We start from the raw sequence: 22,177 nt of genomic DNA, 5'->3' as shown, positions 1-22,177 counted from the left end.
CTCCTACACTCCAAGGAATAAAGACCCAGCGTGGCCAATCTCTCCCTCTAACTCAGGCCCTCTAGTCCAGGCAGCATCCTCATAAATCTCTTCTGCATCCTCTTACCAGCTTGACAATGTCTTTCTATAACAGGGTGACCAAAACTGTGCACAATACTCCAAGTGCAGCCTCACCAATGACTTGTACAACTACAACATAATGTCCCTGCTCCTAAACTCGATGCCCTGACTGATGAAGGCCAGCGCGCTAAACGCCCTCTTCACCACCCTGTCCACTTGCGCGGCCACCTTCAGCGAAATGGGCACTTGTACTCCCAAGTCCCTCTGCTCCACAACACTCCTCAGTGCCCTGCTGTTCACTGTACAAGTCCTACTCTGGTTTGACTGTCCAAAATGCATCACCTCACATTTATCTAAGCTGAAATCCATTTGGGATTCCTCAGCCCATCTCCCTAACTGATTATGGTCTCTTTGCAATTCATTATAACCTGCTTCACTGTCAACAAGACCCCCCCTAATTTAGTATCAGCAGCAAACTTGCTAATTGTGCCATCTACATACATATCCAAATCATTTACATACATAATGAATAACAGAGGTCCCAACACTGACCCCTGGAACACCCCACTGGTCACAGGCTTCCAGTCAGAGAGTCGACCTTCAACCATCACCCTCTGCTTCCTATCATCGAGCCAATTCTAAATCCACCTTTCTAGCTCCCCCTGAATCCCTCCCATGCACAAAACCATGCTGACTATTCCTGATCAGGCCTTGACTATCCAAGTGATGGTAGATCTTGTCCCTCTGAATTCCCTCCAGTAACTTCCCTACAACTGAAGTCAGGCTCACCAGCCCGTAGTTCCCTGGCCTGTCCTTGCTACCCTTCTTAAACAATGGAACAACATTAGCCACCCTCCAGTCTTCTGGAACTTCGCCAGTGGCTAACGACGAAGCAAATATCTCTACAAGGGCTTCCGCAATTTTTTCCCTGGTCTCCCATAAAGTCCAGGGATGCACTTAGTCAGGCCCTGGGGATTTGCCCACCTTAGTGCACTTCAAGGCTACAAATACCTCCTTCCTCGTAATATGCATATGATCCAAGACCTCACTACTTATCACCCTAATTTCTCTGGTATCCATGATATTCTCCTTGGTAAACACAGAGGTGAAATAGACATTACAAATCTCAGCCATCTCCTGCGGCTCCACACATAGGCGGCCCTGATGGTCTTTAAGAGGACCTAGTCTCTCCCCCGAGTCACCCTTTTACTGTTAATATAACTGAAGAATCTCTTGGTATTATCTTTAACCCTGCCTGCCAAATCTATCTCATACCCTCCTTTTGCCCTCCCTCTTAAGCCCAGTCTTAAACTTTTTATATTTGTTGAAGAATTCATTTGTACCCATCTGCCTAAACACAATGTATGCTTCCTTCTTTTTCCTGACCAGAGCCTTGATATCTCTCATCAACCAGGGTTCCCTGAACTTGGTATGTCTACCCTTCACCCCTAACAGGAACATGCTGCCCGAGACTCTCGATATGACCCTTTTAAAAGCATCCCACTTGCCAACTGTTCTTCTGCCTTTAAATAAGAGGCACCCAGTCGACACCAGCTGGATTCTGCCTAATGCCCTCAAAACTGGCCCTGCTGCAGTTTGGGACTTTAACCTGTGGACCTATTCTATCTTTTTCTATAACTATTTTAAAACTAATAGAAGCGTGGTCACTGGACCCAGTGCTCCCCAACTGCCACTTCAGTTACTTGGCCTACCTTGTTCCCTAAGAGGAGGTCCAGTATTGCTCCCTTCCGAGTAGGTTCCTCTACATATTGCATGAGGAAACTGTCTGGGACACACTGCACAAATTCTGCCCCATCCAGGTCCTTTGCACTCTTGGTGGCCCAGTTAATACCAAGAAGATCGAAATCTCCCACTAGCACTACCCTACTATTCTCACAACTACGTTCAATTTCTCAACACATCTGCTCCTCAAGTTCCTGCTGACTACTGAGGGGAGTCTATAATATAGCCCTACCAAGGTGACCATCCCCTTCTCATTTCTATCCAAATAGCCTCGTTAGATGATCCCTCAAGAATCTCCTCGCTAAGCACTGCTGTTAGGTCCTCCCTTATCAAAAAGGGCAACACCCCCCCCCCCACACTCACCTTTTCCTCTGTCACACCTAAAGTATCAGCATCCCGGAACATTGAGCTGCCAGTCCTGCCCTTCTCTCAGCCATGTTTCTGTTATGGCCACACTATCCCAGTCCCTAGAGGCAATCCATGCCCTCAGTTCGTCCCCCTTACCTGTTAAGCTACGTGCATTGAAGTGGATGAAACTTAAAGCAGTGGTCCTATCTGCCCTTTTACTGTAAGCATGGCTATCCTCATTGCTGGGCTTACACTCCTTGGTTGCTGCACATACCCCTGTCTTCTCACTGACTTCGCTCTCTCTCACTGCCAATCTAGTTTAAACCCTCCCTGGTGGCAAAAGCAAGCATCCCCACTGGGATATTGGTCCCACTCCAGTTCAAGTGTAACCCATCCCTCTCATACAGGTCGCCTCTATCCCAGGATGCAAACAACCCAGAAGACTGGTCGCACTACTGACAGGTGGCATCATCCGTGATGTATCAATTCTCTTTCTTTTTCAATCTTTGTATGAGTTTTCAAATTAATAGAGATTAATATATAATGTCAATGTTTGTACATGTAATAGAAAGAGATCAGGAGAACAATCATGGCATAAATAATCATAAAGAATATAATATTAAAAAAAACTGTAGATCCAACGATCTCTTAGTAAATGAATATAATATAAAACAAAGGAAAGAAAAAGATTTATTTTATATATATATATAAAAGAAAAGAAAGAAGAAAACAAAAATCCCCAAATCAATAAGAAAAATTATAAACAATATGTCAAACCAAACTAAACAGAAAAATTTCAAGAAAAAACAAAAGAAAAAAAAACTGGACTGAAATTTCTCAGTAGAAACAGAGCAATATTATGTCATCAACTCCATTCCTCTAAATTGGTAAGTTATTGAAAGGGGATCTACATCATGTGAAAATATTGAATAAATGGACTCCAAATATCTTCAAATTTAAGCGAAGGATCAACAGTACCACTCCTAATTTTTTCCAAGTTTAAACATGATATAGTTTGAGAGAACCATTGAAAAGTAGTAGGGGGTATTGGATCCTTCCATTTAAGCAAAATGGATTGTTTGGCCATTAATGTAACAAAGGCAATCATACGGTTAGCCAATTCTCATTCCCATGGGGACAAATAACACAGGAGGCCTTCACTCCCTAGGGATGGTGGTTCTCTGTCACAAGCTTCCGTCCTGTAGCATCAGAAGCTTCACACAGAGGGCAGAGAACATCGATAAAACTGCCTGCAATCTATTTTTGAAACACCTTTGCATCACAATTGGAGAGATTTTCTTTCCTCCTGCCAAGATATAAATTAGCCTCCAGCGCCATCCCAAAAAATTTATTATCCTTCATACCTAGATAAAAACATAGAAACCAGAAGCAAGGGTTAACCGTCAGAATAGAGCCTGATCTACCATTCAATAGGAACAGGTTTGGTCATCTAAATTCAGTGGCCTGTTCCAGCTTTCTTCCAATATTCCTTCATCTCTCCATCCCTGATAACATCCAACTCTTCCTTGAATGGAGAATGGGAAGGAGACATTCCACCGTGGTGTCAGCTGTCCCTCAGTGGGTGACACTCTCGCCTTTGAGCCAGAAGGTTATGCATGGAAACTGCTCTGCCCAAGACTGCAAGAAATTGCAGAGTCGTGAACACAGCCCCAGTCTATCATGAAAACCAGCCTCCCCTCCATTGACTCTGTCTACACTTCCTGCTACCTCAGGAAAGCAGCCAACATCATCATGGACCCCTAGCACCCCAGTCACTCTCTCTTCTCCCCCTTCCCATTGGGCAGAAGATACAAAAGTTTGAGAATACGCACCATCAGGCTCAAGGACAGCTTCTATCCCACTGTCATAAGAATCTTGAATGAGAAAGATGAACTCTTGATCTCTCAGTCTTTCTCATTATGGCCCTTGCATTTTATTTGTCTACCTGCACTGCATTTTCTCTGTAACTGTACCACTATATTCTGCATTCTGTTTCCTATTGTACTACCTCAATGTACTTAAGTATGGAACGATCTGTCTGGATGGCGCGCAAACAAAAGCTTTTCACAGTATATCAAGACATGGGACAATAATAAACTAATAACCAATTACCTCAGACACCCAAGTACTAGCGCAGTATTGAGGGAGGGCTGCTCTGTCAGAAGTTCCGTCCTTCGGATGAGATGCTAAACTGCTCTCTCAGGTGAACGTTTCTGAAGAGCAGCGAACAGTCCTCTGCAACCAACATTTACCCCAGAGACAACTTCACTCAAGAAGATTCTTGTCACGTTGCTGTTTGTGGGAACTGGCTGCTGTTTTCCCATTGCAAGAGGATTACACTTCAAAGGGTACTTCAATGACCGCAAGGTGCTTTGGAGCTCTTGGAAGGAGTGTGAAAAGTGCTACTGAAGGGTCCCTTCCTTTTCACAATTAGGGCATCGTTTTGAATTTTACAAGTTGTTACAAACATTAGAAGTTCAGGAATCCTGGGGAGGCAGCAGGATTTTGATTCAAATCCAGTCCCCCTTGGTAATCACCTCAAGGGAGTCAACCCTCCAACTCTGGCCTAAACTGCTGCAGACTTTAGAATCTTGTGAAAAACTATTTGATTTCCCTTTGGCAGTGTAGTGTCATTGACCTGAAACATTAACTCTTGTTTCCTTCTCCAAAGATGCAGCTCAAACTGCTGAGTATATGTGGCGATTTCTAGTTTTATTTCTGATTTCCTCGTATCCTTTGGGGAGGTAATCTGCCATCCTATCCCGGTCTGGTTTACACAACTCCAGTGACTAACTCTTACCCACCTTCTGAAATGGTCCAGGAAATCCCAACAAATACCCTTAATCTGAGCAAAAAAAAGGTCTTATTGAACTTAATGTGGGTAGAATGCAAGGGGAGTCGGTGGGAATGTGGGGAGAGCAAGGTGGATTAGGCTAGAATCTGTGTGGGGGTGGTTGCTTGGTGGTCAGCATGGATTTAGGAGGTCAAAGGGCGTTTTTCCGTGCTGTATCTCTCCATGACTAACTTTCAATTATTTTCAAGCTTGTTAGCACAGTCCAAGTATCCTGATGGTTAATCCGTAAGGATCACCCTGCATTATCCAACAACCCCATTGGCTTTTAATTGTATAATCAACGTGCATTTGTAGCAGTTGGTGACTCTCGTTAAATGATGTGGTGACCATATTGAGTAAATCGAGAGTTAAAGCTGCTCCTCTGAGTACTGCAGAACAGAAGACCTTTTTGAAATACACTTCTTCTGTGCGAGTGGAATAATGGATCAAATTTAACTGGTGAGATTGGAAGAAGGGAATTGCACAATGCCACTTTTTAAAAATTATGGAGACACAGAGCTGTACAGTGTAGAAAACAGGCCCTTCAGCCCAGCTTGTCCATGCGGACCAAGTTACCTAACTTAGCTAGTCCCATTTGCCGGCATTTGGCCCATGTCCCTCTAAACATTTCCTATCCGTATACCTGTCCAAGTGTGTTTTAAATGTAATTGTACCTTCCTTTACTACTGCCTCTGGCAGCTCGTTCCATATACACACCACCCCCATGTGGAAAAAGTTGCGCCTCAGATTCCTTTTAAACCTTTCCACTCACACTTTACACCTATGCCCTCTAGTTTTTCATCCAGTCCTGGTAATATCCTTGCAAATAGTTTATTGCACCCGCTCCAGTTTAATGACATCCTTCCTGTAGCAGGGCGACCAGAACTGTATGCAGTACTCCAAATGTGGCTTTACCAACGTCTTGTACAGCTGTAACATGACGTCCCAGATCCTGTACTCAGTATCCTGACGAATGAAGCCAAGAGTGCAAAACACCTTCTTTATCACCCTGTCTACCTTTCTCGCCACTTTTAGGGAACGTCGTACCTGCACCCCTCGGTCTCTCTGTTCTACTCCAGGACCTGACTATTTACTGACCTAAAGCTGATGGAAGCACATGATTACAGTACAATGTCTGTTGTGTTGGCACACAAAATACTCCCTTATTCTACCCTCCACAAGCTTGCAAACCCATGTGTCTTTTTATTTCTGCTAGCCCTGATGGTTCACACTGTATGGTCCAATTGTCACCTCATGTGAGCAAACCGACATTGGCTCCTGGGTAAATAGGAGTTTAATTTTAAAGCTCTCATCTTTGTTTTCAAATTTTTTCATGGTTTGGTCCTTGTCATCTCTGGAACCTCCCTCAACCCTCTATAATCTCAGTGCTCCTCCAATCCTAGCCGTCAGGGACCACATTGTTTAAGAATTCCCTCCCTAAACCTTTCTGCCTCTCTTTCACATGCTCCTTACAACCTACCTTTTTGACCAAGCGTTTGGTTGCCTTCCCTAACATCTCATTACACAACTCTATATTATATTTTGTTCGACAGCGATCTTGTGAAGAACCTTGGAATGTTTTGCTATGACAGAGGTACCATGTCATTATTTCCAAGTCTATAGCACAGTTTACTTACACTGTGTATGAGACTAAAGAAATTTGGCATGTCCCCTTTGACACTCACCAACTTTTATTGATGGACCATAGAAAGCATCTGATCTGGATGCATCATGGCTTGGTACGGTGACTGCTCTGCCCGGGACCACAAGAAACTGCAGAGAGTTGTGGACACAACTCAGTGCATCACAGAAACCAGCCTCCCCTCCATGGACTCTGTCTACACTTATTGCTGCCTCAGTAAAGCAGCCAACATAATCAAAGATCCCACCCACCCAGACATTCTCTCCTCTCCTCTCTCCCATCAGGCAGAAGTTACAAAAGTGTGAAAGCACATACCACCAGGCTTAAGGACAGCTTCTACCCCGCTGTTATAAGGCTATTGAACGGTTCCCTCATACAATAAGATGGACTCTTGACCTCACAATCTACCTCGTTATGGCCTTGCACCTTATTGTCTGCCTGCACTGCACTTTCTCTGTAGCTGTAACACTTTATTCTGTATTCTGTTATTGTTTTACCTTATACTACCTCAGTGCACTGTGTAATGAATTGATCTGTATGAACGGTATGCAAGACAAGTTTTTCACTGTACCTCGGTACAGGTGACAATAATAAGCCAATTCCAATTCCTGTGTGAATCCCATCATGGAGTCATACAACAGGAAAATAGGTCACTTGGCCCGTTGAGACTGCACTGACCATTATCCATTCGTTCTTCACTGCAAAAACCCTACCCATATTTTCACACCCTTTTAAGGCTGTGATTGCATCACACCAATCTCTAACCTATCCTCAGTCATCTCTGCACCACCACTGAGTTTACAACTCCCAAAACTTTACACAATGGAATTATTTTCCAAAATTCTCCTGCCTTGTAGAAAGAGAACATAGAACATTGGACAGTACAGGAACAGGCCTTTAGGCCCACCATGTCTGTGCTAAGCCTGAGCCAAATTAAACTAATCCCTTCTGCCTGCACATGATCCCCATGCCTCCATTCCCCACACATTCATGTGCCTACCTGGAGGCCTCTTGAATGCCACTATCATATCTGCTTCCAGCTTTCCCCCTCTCACCTTGAAGCTATTCCCTCCAGTATTTGACATTTTTACCCCATTTATGCTTCTCATAATTCTATCGGGTCTTGCCTCAGCCTCCGACACTCCAGAGAAAACAATCCAAGTTTGTCCAACCTCTCCTTATAGTTAATACCCTCTAATCCAGGCAGCATCCTGGTAAACCTCTTCTGCACCCTCTCCAAAGCCTCCACACCCTTCCTGTAATGGGGCAACCAGAAATGCACACAATACTCCAAGTGCAAAAACAGAATTAATGTTCAGATGAAGGGTCTTGGACCCGAATTGTTAACTGATTCACTTTCCAAGATGCTGCCTGACCTGCTGGGCATTTCCAGCATTTTCTGTTGTCATTTCAGATTCCAGCATCAGCAGTTTGTGATGTCTAAAGTAAATGTGACTTAATGAGGATAATATAAAAGTATCATATTGCAAATATGATGATAGGTTGAGTGAGCTAGGGCTTTTCTCTTTGGAGAGAAGGAGGACGAGAGGTGACTTGATGGAGGTGTACAAGATGATAAGAGAACAGTCAGAGACTTTTTCCCAGGGCAACAATGGCTAACATGAGGGGGACATAATTTTAAGGTGATTGGAGGAAGGTATAAGGGGGATGTCAGGGGTAAGATTTTTTTTATACAGAGAGTGGTGGGTGCATGGAATGCACTGCCGGCAGAGGTTGTGGGGGCAGATACATGAGGGACATTTAAGAGACTCTTAGACAGACACTTGAATGATAGAAAAATAGGGGGCTATGTGGGAGGGAAGGGTTAGATAGATCTTAGAGCAGGATAAAATGTCAGCACAACATTGTGGACAGAAGGGCCTGTACTGTGCTGTAGTGTTCTATGTTCTATGTTCAAATGGTAGAAATCTAAACAAAAGGATGATAATGTTAGAAAATGCAGGACAGGCAAATCCTTGGAAAGAGAGAAAACAGAAGTTACTCACAGAGCCAATGATCTTTTAGGGAAAAGGTTATTGATGAAAGATCACACAGTGTTACTTAACAACACTGACACTGGAATGGAGGAGTCCTACACTAAAGCTTTGTATCTGATTACACTCTAAGCTGTGCCACGGGACTGGTGCATTTTGATAGAAGCCTGCCAAACTGAAGCCTCATCTGCTGTGTGAGGTGGGTGTAAGGGGTTTCATCACACTCCTTTGAAGAACAGCAAGGGAGTTATCCTTGTGTCTTGGTCTATATCCAAGATGATCTGGCCTTGATTACATCCATGCCTCTACACAACAGTGACTACCCTTCAAAAGTACTTGCTGGCTGTAACCTGAGCTGTCTCGTGGCTGTAAAAATTTTTTCATTCTTTCAGGCTGACTGTGGAAAAATCAGGCAGGGTTTAAAATATCACCCATTTTGCACTGTTAGTCATCCATTTTGCACCTGGAGGCAAAGTGGCAAATATAAAAAAAAATCACAAAAAGCATTCTGCATTCATACCTTCTGATTTCCTCAGTTCAGAACCTTGACTTCAGCCTCATAAATCAGAGCCAGTGTTATCCAGGGGGTGTAGGGTTGGAAAACTAGGAAGTCGTATCCCAAGACCATTTGCCCTTTGAGCCATGAAAATTAGCTCAGTTCTGATTGGCTGGATTCCCACTATCTCAGCCAATGATTTAAGGGGTAAGGGGTGGGGTTTATGACAGAACTCTTAAAAAATCAGTCCAATTGACTCCAAACAAAACAAGATTCACTTAGTGTCCTTTCAAGAGAACCTCTCCAAGTTAAAGCAAACAGAACCCATCGCCAAAACTATGGCATCGTCATAAATGCAGGCTAACCTCCTCAGAGTAACTCAGTGAGTAGAGGACAGTTGCAGACCACAAATGATGAGTCAAAAATCCATCCCAGTCACCCAAAGTAGTGTGGGCTCCTGATATGATTGATGGATGAATTAGCCAATCATCTTCACTCAGATTGAGATGCGACACAGTCATTGATCACGGGGGGGAATTGGGTCGGGATTACTCTCATTAAGTTTACTGCTTGGATAAAAGTTCCCACAGGATTCAAGCACTGCTAATTCACTGAAGACAGGAAAGAAGTACACATTCATTTGACAAACACAGACAAGACTGCTAAGTGAAACTGGGGATCTGGAAATCTTGCCATTGTTTAATATTTTATTTATAGTCTTGTTATATTCTTAATGGTCGTAGCTGCTACATTTAGTTTAGGTGTGACTGAGACTGAACTCATAACAATCAACAAAATTGAAAGGATTAAAAGTCTCCTGTATGAGTGTGGGGAATTTATGATCGAAAATATTGGAGTTGCATGTTTATTTAAGCAGTACCTTTTAGCAATGTGAACTACAATGATCGAAGTGTTTATTAAAGATGGACAGGACTGCAATAAGTTTTTTTTCCTGTTTTATTAGCTATAAAACGTAGAGAGAAGGGAAAGGTAAAGTGGGAATTGATCAAAAACCATTCCCTGTGTTTTATTGTCAGCTGTGACACAGTGGGTGGCACTGTTGCCTCTGAGTGAGGATGCCATCAGTTCTACCATGTAGAATTTGAACACAACTTCTATCCTGAGGCTCCTGTGCTGTACTGAAGGGGTGCCACACTGCCCTTCCGATGAAAAGTTAAACCAGGATGCCATTTGCTCCACCTGAGACAGCAAAGGTTGTCCCCAGAGTTTTCTGGCCCTTAACACCAAATAAGAGATGATTGGTGTCATTGTAATGTTGCTCTGTGTGGGATCTTACTGTGCCCACACCACATCTCCCTACATAACAACAGTGACTCTTAACAGTGATCTTTGGAACTCCCTATCCTAGACAGCTGTGCGGGCTCAGATACAGAGTTTATCCAAGATAGAGATCGATACATTTTTCAGAGATTTAGGAATCAAAGGATATGGGATCGGTGCAGGAAAATGGTGCTGAGGTAAAGAATCAGCCAAGAGCTTCTTGAATAGCAGAGCAGGCATGAGGGGCTTCTACTTCTCATATTCCTATGATATATCCTTCCTTTGTAATGACACAAATCTCAACTCAGTGTGAACATCAATGCAAGCTGTACAGACATCTAGCGTAGAGAATTCCAAAGATTCACTCCCCTCTGGGAGAAGAAATTGCGTCTCATCTCAGTCCTGAATGGCCGCCCCCTTATTTTTTTAAGCAGTAACCCTTGGTTCTAGACCTCCCGGCCAGAGGACACATCCATGTCAAACCCTGTACAATTAAGTCACCTCTCATTCATCTAAGCTCCAGAGACTACAGGCCTCTCTCCTCATACGTCAAACCTGCTGTCCTAGCGACCAATGTGGTGAGCTTTCAGCCACCAACCATTTCCCTAGCACCCTTCTCAACTTCATGGATAGCAGAGTGGCATAGCTAATGCTCATTAATTAGTACAAAGAAGAATATCAGTGAAGGAAAATGTTGACTCCCAGTTTCTCGTCCTCTTCTTTGAAGAAAGTAGAACTCAATATTAGAGTATTATTCTCCGCCCATCCACACTGCGTTCGCCTTACCTTTGACCAAGGAGAAATCTTTGTACAGTAAAACAGTTGCCACCCCTGGAAGTTTAATAAGTGACAACTTCCCCCCAGTAACTGGACTGAAGTGATCCAGAAAGATTCTTCGAACATGGGACCATTGGATTCCTTGAGCCAGGAAAAACAATTCTCATCCATGGTTTTGCTCCCACCCATCTTTGTAACCTCCTACATTCCACTGGGATCCCAGTTTTCCAAATCCGCCCCCTGATCTCCTCCAATTTTCACTGCTTCGCAAATGGTAGCCATGCTTTTAGTCCTCTTCCTGATGTCTGGAATTGTCTCCCTTAACTTCTCCACCTTTCCTGATGTTCCTTAAAGCTTTCCTTTCTGATAAAGTCACCTGTTCTAATCCTTATGTGGTCTGGAATCAAATATTATCTTTTAACACTGATGAAGTGTCCTAAGCTGTTTTGAAGTGTCTAAACATATGTTGTGATAACTTCTAACAGTTCCCATATGGTGATCTTCACTATTAATAGCACTAAATGTAGCAAGAAATGCTTCACAGAGCTTGGTTTCATTGGACTAAAAAGGCTTCTCCTCAGCAGAATCCTTAACGGAGCCTTGTTTTCTGCTTGCCCAGTTGACTGAGGTTGCCTGCTTCTGAGACAGAACCGTTCCTTCCTTAACATCAGCCCATGTCACTCATTGTGAGTGTTATTGGGTACAGTAGCATGGTGGTTAAATTACTGGACTAGTAATCCAGACACATGGACTATTGATCACGAGAGATGAGCTCAAATCCTGCCAAGCTATCTGGGGGAATTCATATTCATTTGACTAAATAATCTGGAACTAGAAATACTAGTATCAGTAATGGTGATCATGAAACTGTAGACTGTGATCACAATAGACTGAAGGTTCAATGATGTCCTTTAGGGAAAGAAAATGTCCTCTTATCCAGGCTACATGTGATTCTAAACTCACAGCGATGTGGTTGAATCTGAAGTGGCTCAGTAACACAAGAGAATAGAAGCAGGAGTAGACCACGGCCCCTCAAGCCTGCCGCAACATTCAATATGATCATGGCTGATCTGGCCCAGGCCTCATCTCCTCTTCTGTGCCAGTTCCCCACTTCCCTAGTCTTCCAAAAATGTCTCTACTTCCTCTTCAAATCCCTCCAGTGATCTAGCCTCCACAACCCTCCAGGACAGAGAATTCCAGAGATTCTGCGAGAAGAAATTCCCACACACTCCAATTTTAAATGACCACCCCCTTTCTTGTAACAATGTCCCCTCGTTTGAGACTCTCCCACAAGTGGAAACATCTCAACATCTACCATGCTGTGCCTCTTAGTATCATCTATGTTTCAGTAAGATCACCCCTCACTCTCCTAAGCTTCAAAGAATATAGATCTAGCAAAGCAGATAGATCTAGCTTTATTAGCTGTTTGTGGTAAGAAGCAGTTCAAGGGCAAAGACTAATAAAATCCAGCCTCGCCAGTGAGGTCCAAATTCTTTGAATAAAAAATTTTGAAATACTTTAAAAATGGAAGGATGTTCCCAGGACCACTGGTTGGGTAAAATCCCAGGTGGAAAAGTGGCTAGTGTGAAAGCCACAGAGATACAGCCAGGTCAGGGTATACAAGGTGGACCCAAGGAAGGGATAGGGACCATGGAGGGATAGGGACAGAAGGGATCAGGTATCATTAGCTTAATTAGTTGAGTACAACATTGTGGGCCAAAGGGCCTGTTCCTGTGTTGTACTGTACTGTCCTATGTTCTGAGACAAGGGGGAACAGAGCATTTCTCAACCCACTTCATCACAGCCCTTGCACCTTATTTGTCTGCCTGCATTGCACTTTCTCTGTAACTGCAACACTATATCCTGCATTCTGTTATTGCTTTTCCCTTTGTAGTACATCACTGTACTCATGTTTGGAAGGATCTGTCTGGATGGCATGGAATACAAAGTTTTTCACTGTACCTCGGTACATGTGACAATAATAAACCAATTACCAGTTAGTTACTCACTTCGAAAGAATATAAAGGAACAATATTCTTTGAACATTAAGAAACGAATAAATGTTGGTGTAGAAAAAGATTGAGTTGTTGGTTTCTCTCATAATGATGCAGAGGAGGCCATTCAGCCCATCAGATCCAAGTTAGCTCCATTTAGACCCACACCCCCTCTCCTCAGTTCCCTGTTCCCCTACAACTTACTCCCTCTCCCTCATGCCCATCCACTCCCTTTGATCTTTGGGTGCCATTACCTACACTCAGGGATAATTTACAGCAGCCAATTAACTGCCCATAGAAAGCATTCAATCCGGATGCACCACAGCTTGGTACGGCGACTGCTCTGCCCGTGACTGCAAGAACCTGCAGAGAGTTGTGAACACAGCCCAGTCTATCACGAAAACTAGCCTCCCCTCCATTGATTCTGTCTACACTTTCCGCTGCCTTCGGAGAGCAGCCAACATAATTAAAGACCCCTCCCACCCCGGTCATTCTCTCTTCTCCCCCCTCCCATCGGGCAGAAGATACAAAAGCTTGAAAACACGTACCACCAGGCTCAAGGACAGCTTCTATCCCACTGTTATCAGACTCTTGAATGAACCTCTTTTATGATAAAGATGAACTTTTAATCTCTCAATCTACCTCACTGTGGCCCTTGCACCTTGTTATCTACCTGCATTGCATTTTCCCTGTAACTGTACCACTATATTCTGCATTCTGTTACTGGTTTTCCTTTTTACTACCTCGATGTACTTATGTACAGAAGGATCTGTCTGGATATCATGCAAAAAAAAGCCTTTCACTGTATCTCAGTACACGTGACAATAATAAACCAATTACCAATTACCGGCACATCTTTGGGATACAGGAGGAAAGTGAATCCGGAGATCCAGACAGGGATCCAGAGGAAATCCATGCAGACACAAAGCAAACTCTGCACAGACAGCACCAGAGGTCAGGATCGAACTGGGTCCCTGGAGTTGTGAGGCAGCAGCACTAACTGGTGCGCCACTGAGACACAGAAAGTAAACATGCAGATACAACAAATCAACAGCTACGAGAAGAATAAGGAAGTCTTGCTTGGGTTGTACGGCTGAGGCGTCATTTGGTGGACTATGCGCACTTTTGGCCTCAGTACCTAAAGAAGGGGTACGTGACAATAAACTAATTTTATCTAATCTAATCTAGTATAGGATTAGAGTAAATGGGTGCTTGATGGTCGGCATGGACTCTGTGGGCTGGAGGGCCTGTTTCTGTGCTGCATCTTTCTGTGACATAGGGATAAATCCCTTATTCTTCATCAAAATAGTCCTGTGGGTTCTTTAAAGTTCACCTAAAAGGGGAGATGGAACCTCGATTTAATGTCTCAGCTGAAAGTTGGCACTTCAGACAGTGTAGCACTCTTCTGCAGGAACACTGGGCGAGTCAGCCTGGATTTTTGTGCTCAGGCTTGGTGACATAAAGCAAACTTAAAAGCAAAATGAAAATCACGATGATGCTGGAGGAACTCAGCAGGGCAGGCAGCATCCGTGGAGAAAAGCAGGTGGTCGATGATTCTGGTCAGGACCCTTCTTCAGGACTGAAGATAGGGAAAGGGGAAGCCCAATATATAAGAGCAAAATACTTGTTTCCTCTGCTCCCCTTGCACTTCTTGTTTTCTTATTCTTATCTCAGCTGCCATCGGGCGGGAGGTACAGAAGCCTGAAGTCTCGCACCACCAGGTTCAAGAACAGGTACTCCCCTTCAACCATTCAGTTCTTGAACCAACCGGCACAACCCTAATCACTACAGTTTAGCAACACTATGACCATTTTGATCAATGTGCACTAAAATGGACTTTTTTTTGGTCCAATTGTGTTCTTTCTTGTAAAAATTGTGTATAATTTATGTTTTCTTGTGAATGCTGCTTATCTGATGCTGTGTGCCTATGATGCTGCTGCCAATAAGTTTTTCATTGCACCTGTGCACACATGGACTTGTGCAGATGGCAATAAACTCGACTTTGACTTTGAGTTTGTCTGTTTTAGGTTTAGTTTCTGGATCTGAGACATTGGCTTAAGCAGCCCGCATTGTGTTGACTGGGTCCCTCTTGGCATTTACTGTCACAGAGTTATCCATCTGCCTTGGACATGTGCAAATCTACTGACTGAAGTACGGGGGAGTCAGGGAAAGACAAACAAAAGAGCTGTGGGGTGGTGGTGGGGACGGAAGGTGGAAATCTGCTTGAAGGTAACCCGCGGGGCCGATGTGGATGCCTACACAGGAAATCACACACTGTGAGGGAGTACACAGTGAGGCTGTAAGCAGAAAATACCGACCAGTCATGCAGAAACCTCATGCGGTCAGCAACAAAAAATAAATACAGGGCTCTCTGCTACAACTGAGTGTGAGCAAACATACTCGGCAGGCACATCATTAAAGCTTTTCACTTACCTTATAATCGATGCCATCTCTCAATCACCCACCTCGCTGTCCCCCTATCCTCTCTCTCTTCTTTATAGCATGGGAATAGCATAGGATTGGTGTAAATGGGTGCTTAATATTTGGCGGGATTCATTGGGCTGAGGGGTCTGTTTTGGTCCTATATGATGCTATAAATGCTGTGATCATTCCCTCCCTGATCTTCCTTGTACTTGTCCTAAGCTAATATTCTCTTGTGCAAGTGTGAAATTAAAAGATATCTTTATTAGTCACGTACATCGAAAACACAGTGAAATGCATCCTTTTGCGTCGAGTGTTCTCGGGGCAGCCCGCAAGTGTCGCCGTGCTTCCGGCGCCAACATAGCGTGCCCACAACTTCCTAACCCGTATGTCTTTGGAATGTGGGAGGAAACCGGTGCACCCGGAGGAAACCCACGCAGACACGGGGAGAACGTACAAACTCCTTACAGACAGCGGCTGGAATTGAACCCGGATCGCTGGCGCTGTAAAGCGTTACGCTAACCGCTACGCTTGGAGTTTTGAAGAAAGAGAGGTGATTTTAGTGAAACACGTAAGTCCCTGAGAGGGGCACGACAGGGTAGATGCGGAGACGTTTCTACTGGTGCGAGAGTCTCAAATGAGAGGACATGGTGACAAGATCAAGGGCAGTGGTCATTTCAAACTGAGGTGCGTAGGAACTCCTCCTGGAATTCTCTGCCTCCAGAGGGTTGTGGAGACTGAATCATTGGGAAGAACTTAAGGAGAAAGTAGATAAGTTTTTGAAAGGTCAGGGAACTGAGGGCTGTGGGGAACTGGCACAGAAGAGGAGACGAGGCAGAGCAGCCATGATCATATTGAATGGCAGGACAGGGTTGGGTGGGGTGCCGAGTGTCGTACTCCTGTTCCTATTTTTTCATATTCTTACGCAAGGCAAGCTGGAATAGTTAGACAACAGCTTTCAAAGGAACCCATAAGGTGTGATAATGAACATTAACACTGCAACTTCATTGGAAGAACGCCAGTTTACGATGCAGTGACTGTAGGTTCCAACCTTTCCTCAATCATTTCTGGGGAAGCAAAGACTTCCATTTATATAGCATCTCTCACAACTGCTAGCTGGGAACTCTAGGACTAGGAGCCATAGGCTAAAAATTATACCTATGCCTATCGGAGGTAAAATCAGGAAACACATGTGCATGGGGGCAACAGGTAGTGCTGCTGCCTCACAGCTCTTGTGACCTGGGTTCGATCCTGACCTCTGGTGCTCTCTGTGTGGAGTTTGCAGGTTCTCCCTGTGACCACACAGGTCTCCTCCGGGTAGTTCAGTCTTGCCCACATCTAAAGGATGTGCTAGTAGTTTAATTGGCACTGTAACTTACCCCATGGTGATAGGAGAATCAGGGGATGTCGATGGACTTCTGAGAGAGACTAGGTTGTGGGGGAGTGAGATTGATGAGATCACTTTGAGAGATGGTACAGACACGAGCGGCCAAATGCCCTCCTTCTATATTGTAAAGAGATGCAGATGGTGGTAGAAATTTGGAACTCCCTTCTGCAAATGACACTTAGTGGTAGCTCAGTTGTTTATAGCCAACCTGAGATGTTTATCCACCAAACCTATTGTGGACATTGGGGGGAAGCTCGGATAGTGGAGTCAGGTCATGGATCAGACATGATCTCACTGAGCAGCAGAAAAAGGCTTGAGGAGCTAAATAGCCTTCTCCTGTCCATCTGTTCCTTCCTAGGAACATTCTAGCAAAGTACACTAGAACTGTAGACACTCATGTATTGTAGGAAAGGTGGCTGATAATTTGCACATAGCAAGAAAATATTCTGCGAGAAAACTCAGATCAGATATCAATATTTGGGGCAGGTACGGTAGTGCAGCGGTTAGCATAATGTTATTACAGCGCCAGTGACCCGGGTTCAATTCCGGCCGCTGTCTGTGGGGAGCTCGTACGTTTTCCCCGTGTCTGCGTGGGTTTCCTCCGGATGCTCTGGTTTCCTCCCACATTCCAAAAACGTACGGGTTAGGAAGTTGTGGGCACGCTATGTTGGCGCCGGAATCGTGGCGACGCACTGGCGGGCTGCCCCCAGAACATTCTATGCAAAGATGCATTTCACTGTGTGTTTCAATGTCCATGTGACTAATAAAGATATCTTATTTATGAAGTGTCTGAGAGTGGGGGATGTAGAGACAGAGAACACAGCCTCTTTGGCCCACCAGGTCCGCATTAACCATCAAACCTCATTAACATTAATCCTACTATTTTATATTCTCCCCACATTCTCATCAACCCCCACCACCCACCCCCCCCCCCCCCCAGGATTCTACCACTCACCTACATACTAAGGGTAATTTACAGCGGCCAATTAACCAACCAATATGCTCATATTTGGGATGTGGGAGGGAACCAGATCATCCCGAGAGGTAATCCATACAGTCACAGGGAGAACGTGCAAACTCCACACAGACAGCGCCGGAGGTCAGGCTTGAACCAGGGTCTCTGGAGCTGTGAGGTAGTGGCTCTACTAACTGCACCATTGTGCCATAGGGCTGCTCCTAGAAATTTTTCCCCAATTTCTAGTATTTGAGTCTGCAATGAACATGGAGATTTAATTGCTTTTTTTATTAATCTTTAAGTAAGGGGACAATTGATTATTGCAATAATCACTGCAATTTTATTGGAAATCTTTTTTTTTGTCAATTAGGAATTTAACTTCCGTCAAGATTAAGTCTTCAATTCCCATTAAAACTGACTGAAGTGTCCCCCAGCCAATGAAATACCTGTTGCAATTTGAACAAATGTGGGTACCAATTTGTGTACAGCAGTAAATGATTTAGTGATCTGATCCTGTTGCATTAGAAGGAAGCATCAAACAACGTGCTGCAGGAACTCAGTGGGTCGAGCAGCACTTGTGGGAGGAAAGGAGCTGGAATTGGGTCAAAACCCTGCATCAGGACTGGGAGTGGATGATGGGGGGGAGGTGGGGGCAGCATAAAGAGAAGGGGAGTAGCAGGAAAGGATTCCAAGGTGGTTGGTGGACTGATGGGGGGTGTAAAATGACAGGCAGCTTGTGCCAGAACCTATAGCCCTCATGATGCAGGATTTTGTCCCGAATTGTGGACAATTTCTTCCCCCACCACCCCCCCCCCCCCAACAGATGCTGCTCGACCCGCTGAGTTCCTCCAACACATTGTTTGCTGCTCCAGATTCCAGCATCTGCAGTCTCTTGTGTCTGGATTAGAAGGAATATTGGCCAGAATCTTGGATCATACTTCTGTATCTCCTGGATCTTTACAGACCTGGATCAGAGTAGTTGGCACATTTCCCTAACTGTCCCTGAGCCAAACCACTGACATTTTTAGAACAGTAACGTTCTCCACTGGATCATCTCACTATTAATCTTCCTCTTCCTAATATACATCATAGATTCATAGAATCATACAGCACAGAAACAGGCCCTTCAGCCCACTGAATCCCTGCTAACCATCAAGCGCCCCTTTAAACTAATCCTACACTCACCCCATTTTATTCCCATCACCTCCCCTCTATATCTACTACTCACCTACACTGTAAGGACAATTTACAGTTGCCAATTACCTACCAATTACCATGTCCTTGGGATGTGGGAGGAAATGGGAGCATCTGGGAGGAACCCACACTGTCATCAGGAGAATGGGGAAACTCCACACAAGGAGCACCGGAGGTCAGGATTGAACCTGGGTCGCTGGAACTGTGTGCCCCACTCTGCCACCCTTTACCCCGTACCTTGTAATTGAGGGTACATTTTGTTAATTTTGTTTTAAATCTCACATCATCGCATGGGTATATTGAGTACAGAATTGTACTTAGGACAATGATAGCTGTACGGTGCTGAAAGAGGGTCCCTGTGACTCATGAGCCTTTGGAATTCTCTCCTCTGGGAGCTTTGGAAGCTGAGCTATTGAATATATTCAAGGCTGCACAAGACAGATTGTTGGAACACAGGGGAATCCAGGGTTATGGGGAACAGGCAGGAAAGTGGAGCTGTGGCCAAGATCAAATCAGCCGTGACCTTACTGAGTGCCAGAGCAGGCTCGAGGGGTCGTGTGGTGTCCACCTGCTCCTGTGTCTTATACTCTCATGAAAAGGTTAAGTCATGGGGACAGGTCACATGACCAGACTCGTCCTCTGAAGATTGACAGGTGTCCCAATGGACAGCCAAAGGTGGTTGGGGGGCGGGGGGAGAGGAGGAGGGAGGGAGAGGGAGAGAAGAGAGAGAGAGAGAGAGACAGAGACAGAGAGACAGAGAGAGAGACAGAGAGAGAGAGGCAGAGAGATGAAGGATATAATAAAATCTAAACCACTGAGTGAAATGAGGAATCATTTCTTTGCATACACAAGGCTCCGTGCTGTAACTCAACCTGTGTATAAGGCCTGAGTGTAACTGACCCCAGTGTAATTATAACAGTACAAGATAGTGATCTGTAATGCTTAACGATGTTGCAAAGAATGCAATTAGAATGTATGATGTTGCAATTTTATTTGCCCTTCCTATTTGTATGCTGCACATTCCAGAATTGTGGAACTGAATTCCATGCTACTTAATCTGGAAATGTCTTCCTAAGGATGTATAACCAGATTGTGCTGACATGGTATAAATAGCACTTGTTAGCAGTCACCCACTTCATAATAGACTGAGAATCTTACACAAGGAACAACACTCAAACCGTGTCTTGGATGGTGTTGAACTTCTTCTGCTGGGGCTCCACTCATCCAGGAAAGTGTTTCATTGTATTCCTGACTTGTACTCTGTAAATGGAGGAAAGGCTTTGGGGAGGTCAGAGGTAAGTAACTGGATGGGGAAGATGAAGTCTTTGACTTGCTTTTGTAGGCACAGTAACTGTGGACAAACTAGTCTAAATCCAATCGCAGCTAACCTTACCTACATATAAAGCATGAGGTCCGGCCTTGAAGAACATCCCAAAGCCCTTTGCAGCAGCTAATTCGCTCATAGTGAGCTCTCCCATAGACTGCAAACAATTTTAGCATGTTGTTGGGGGATACCAAGCTCCTATGCTCTTCTTGAGGGAAATAGCAAAGGATCTTTTATCTCCATTTAAGAGGACAGACATAGCCCCAATCTAACATTTCATCCAAATGATGGCATATAAGAACATAAGAAATAGGAGCAGGAGTCGGCCATCTGGCCCATCGAGCCTGCTGCGCCATTCAATAAGGTCATGGCTGATCTGGCCGTGGACTCAGCTCCACCTACCTGCCTTTTCCCCATAACCCTTAATTCCCCTACTGTGCAAAAATCTATCTAACTGTGTCTTAAATATATTTAATCATAGAATCATAGAACAGTACAGCACAATACAGGCCCTTCAGCCCACAATGTTGTGCCGACCTTTAAACCTCACCGAAGACTATCTAACCTCTTCCTCCCACATATCCCTCTATTTTAAATTCCTCTTTTAAATTCCTATTTTAAATTTTTAAAAATGAGGTAGCCTTTCCTGCTACCCTGGGCAGAGAATTCCATAGATTCACTACTCTCTGGGAAAAGCAGTTTCTCCTCATCTCTGTCCTAAATCTATTCCCCCGAATCTTGAGGCTATGTCCCCTAGTTCTAGTCCCCAGCACCTTCAACGATGCTGTACCTCACTAGATTACACTGAAGCTTCAGCCTTGAATTTTATGCACAAGTCTCTGACGAACCCACAGTTTCTGATTCAGCTGCTACACACCGAGCAATGTCGGTCAGCATGGCCATAGTGGGCCAAAGGGCCTGTTTCTCTGCTCTGTGACTCTATGACTCAATGGCTGGTGCATTTTTGCAATAAGGAGTGGTAACCTGTTCAGTATTTCTTCTGCCTAGCCCAGGGACCATAACGTTAATGGTAAAAGCTCTTCCAGTATTCTCCCTCGTTCTCTGCAAACTCAGCAAGCACCAAGAAGTGAATTTAAAATCTTTGCATCCTGTGCCTTTACCACCTCAAGAAGCCCTTAACAATGAAGCGTATAATCTTTTGTATCATCTATAATGTAACATAAAGCAGTGGTTGTGGGGGTAGTTTTATATTGCCAATGACAGATAACAAACTATAGAATAGCAAGAGCTAAGGTCCCATGACTCACATAATCTTATGTTGCTGAGAGAGGATTTTATATCATTGCCTGTTATAAGGGAATAGAACAACCTGTACACATTAGTGTGAATTGTTGCTAAATTCCCTGGACTGTCAGTGAGGCAGTTTATGTCATATTAAACGTTTGTTTAAACGTTTCAGTTGGTAGCACACACTTACCTCTGAGTCAGAAGGTTGTAGGTTCAAGTCTCACTCCAGATACTTAAGCACAGAAATCTATAGTGATACTCTAGGGTGCCCTGCACTGTGGAAGGGGCTGTCTTTTGCATGAGATGTTTAACTGAAGCTCTCAGTAGATGTAAAATGTCTCATGGCAATACTTCGCAAAAGAGCAGGTGAGCGTCTGAGTCACTACTTATCTCTCAATCACCCTCATCAAAAGCAAATGATCTGGCTGTCCTCCTATTGATGAGAGCTTGCTGTGCACAAACTGGCCATTATGTTTTCTA

At 44.3% G+C, this 22,177-nt stretch overlaps 1 protein-coding gene across 3 annotated transcripts in view; it reads right to left on the bottom strand.

Moving 5' to 3' along the window:
• tmem266 (transmembrane protein 266) overlaps positions 1 to 22,177 on the bottom strand; it is a 153,073-nt gene that overhangs the window by 104,118 nt on the left and 26,778 nt on the right. The window contains exon 1 of one of the 3 annotated variants that reach the window (XM_052042772.1): positions 20,304 to 20,371. The exons of 1 other annotated variant lie outside the window; for it this stretch is intronic. The gene's annotated coding sequence lies outside the window, so the exon portion shown is untranslated. Of the gene's footprint in view, positions 1 to 20,283; positions 20,372 to 22,177 lie in introns of those variants that run through there. One more of the 3 variants, XM_052042770.1, reaches the window with a different exon arrangement.

The sequence above is a fragment of the Pristis pectinata genome, chromosome 32 (assembly GCF_009764475.1).
Source record: "Pristis pectinata isolate sPriPec2 chromosome 32, sPriPec2.1.pri, whole genome shotgun sequence".
In the NCBI taxonomy this organism is placed as follows: domain Eukaryota; kingdom Metazoa; phylum Chordata; class Chondrichthyes; order Rhinopristiformes; family Pristidae; genus Pristis; species Pristis pectinata.
The sequence above is the reverse complement of the archived record's forward strand: the minus strand, read 5'-3'. Positions and strand labels throughout refer to the sequence as shown.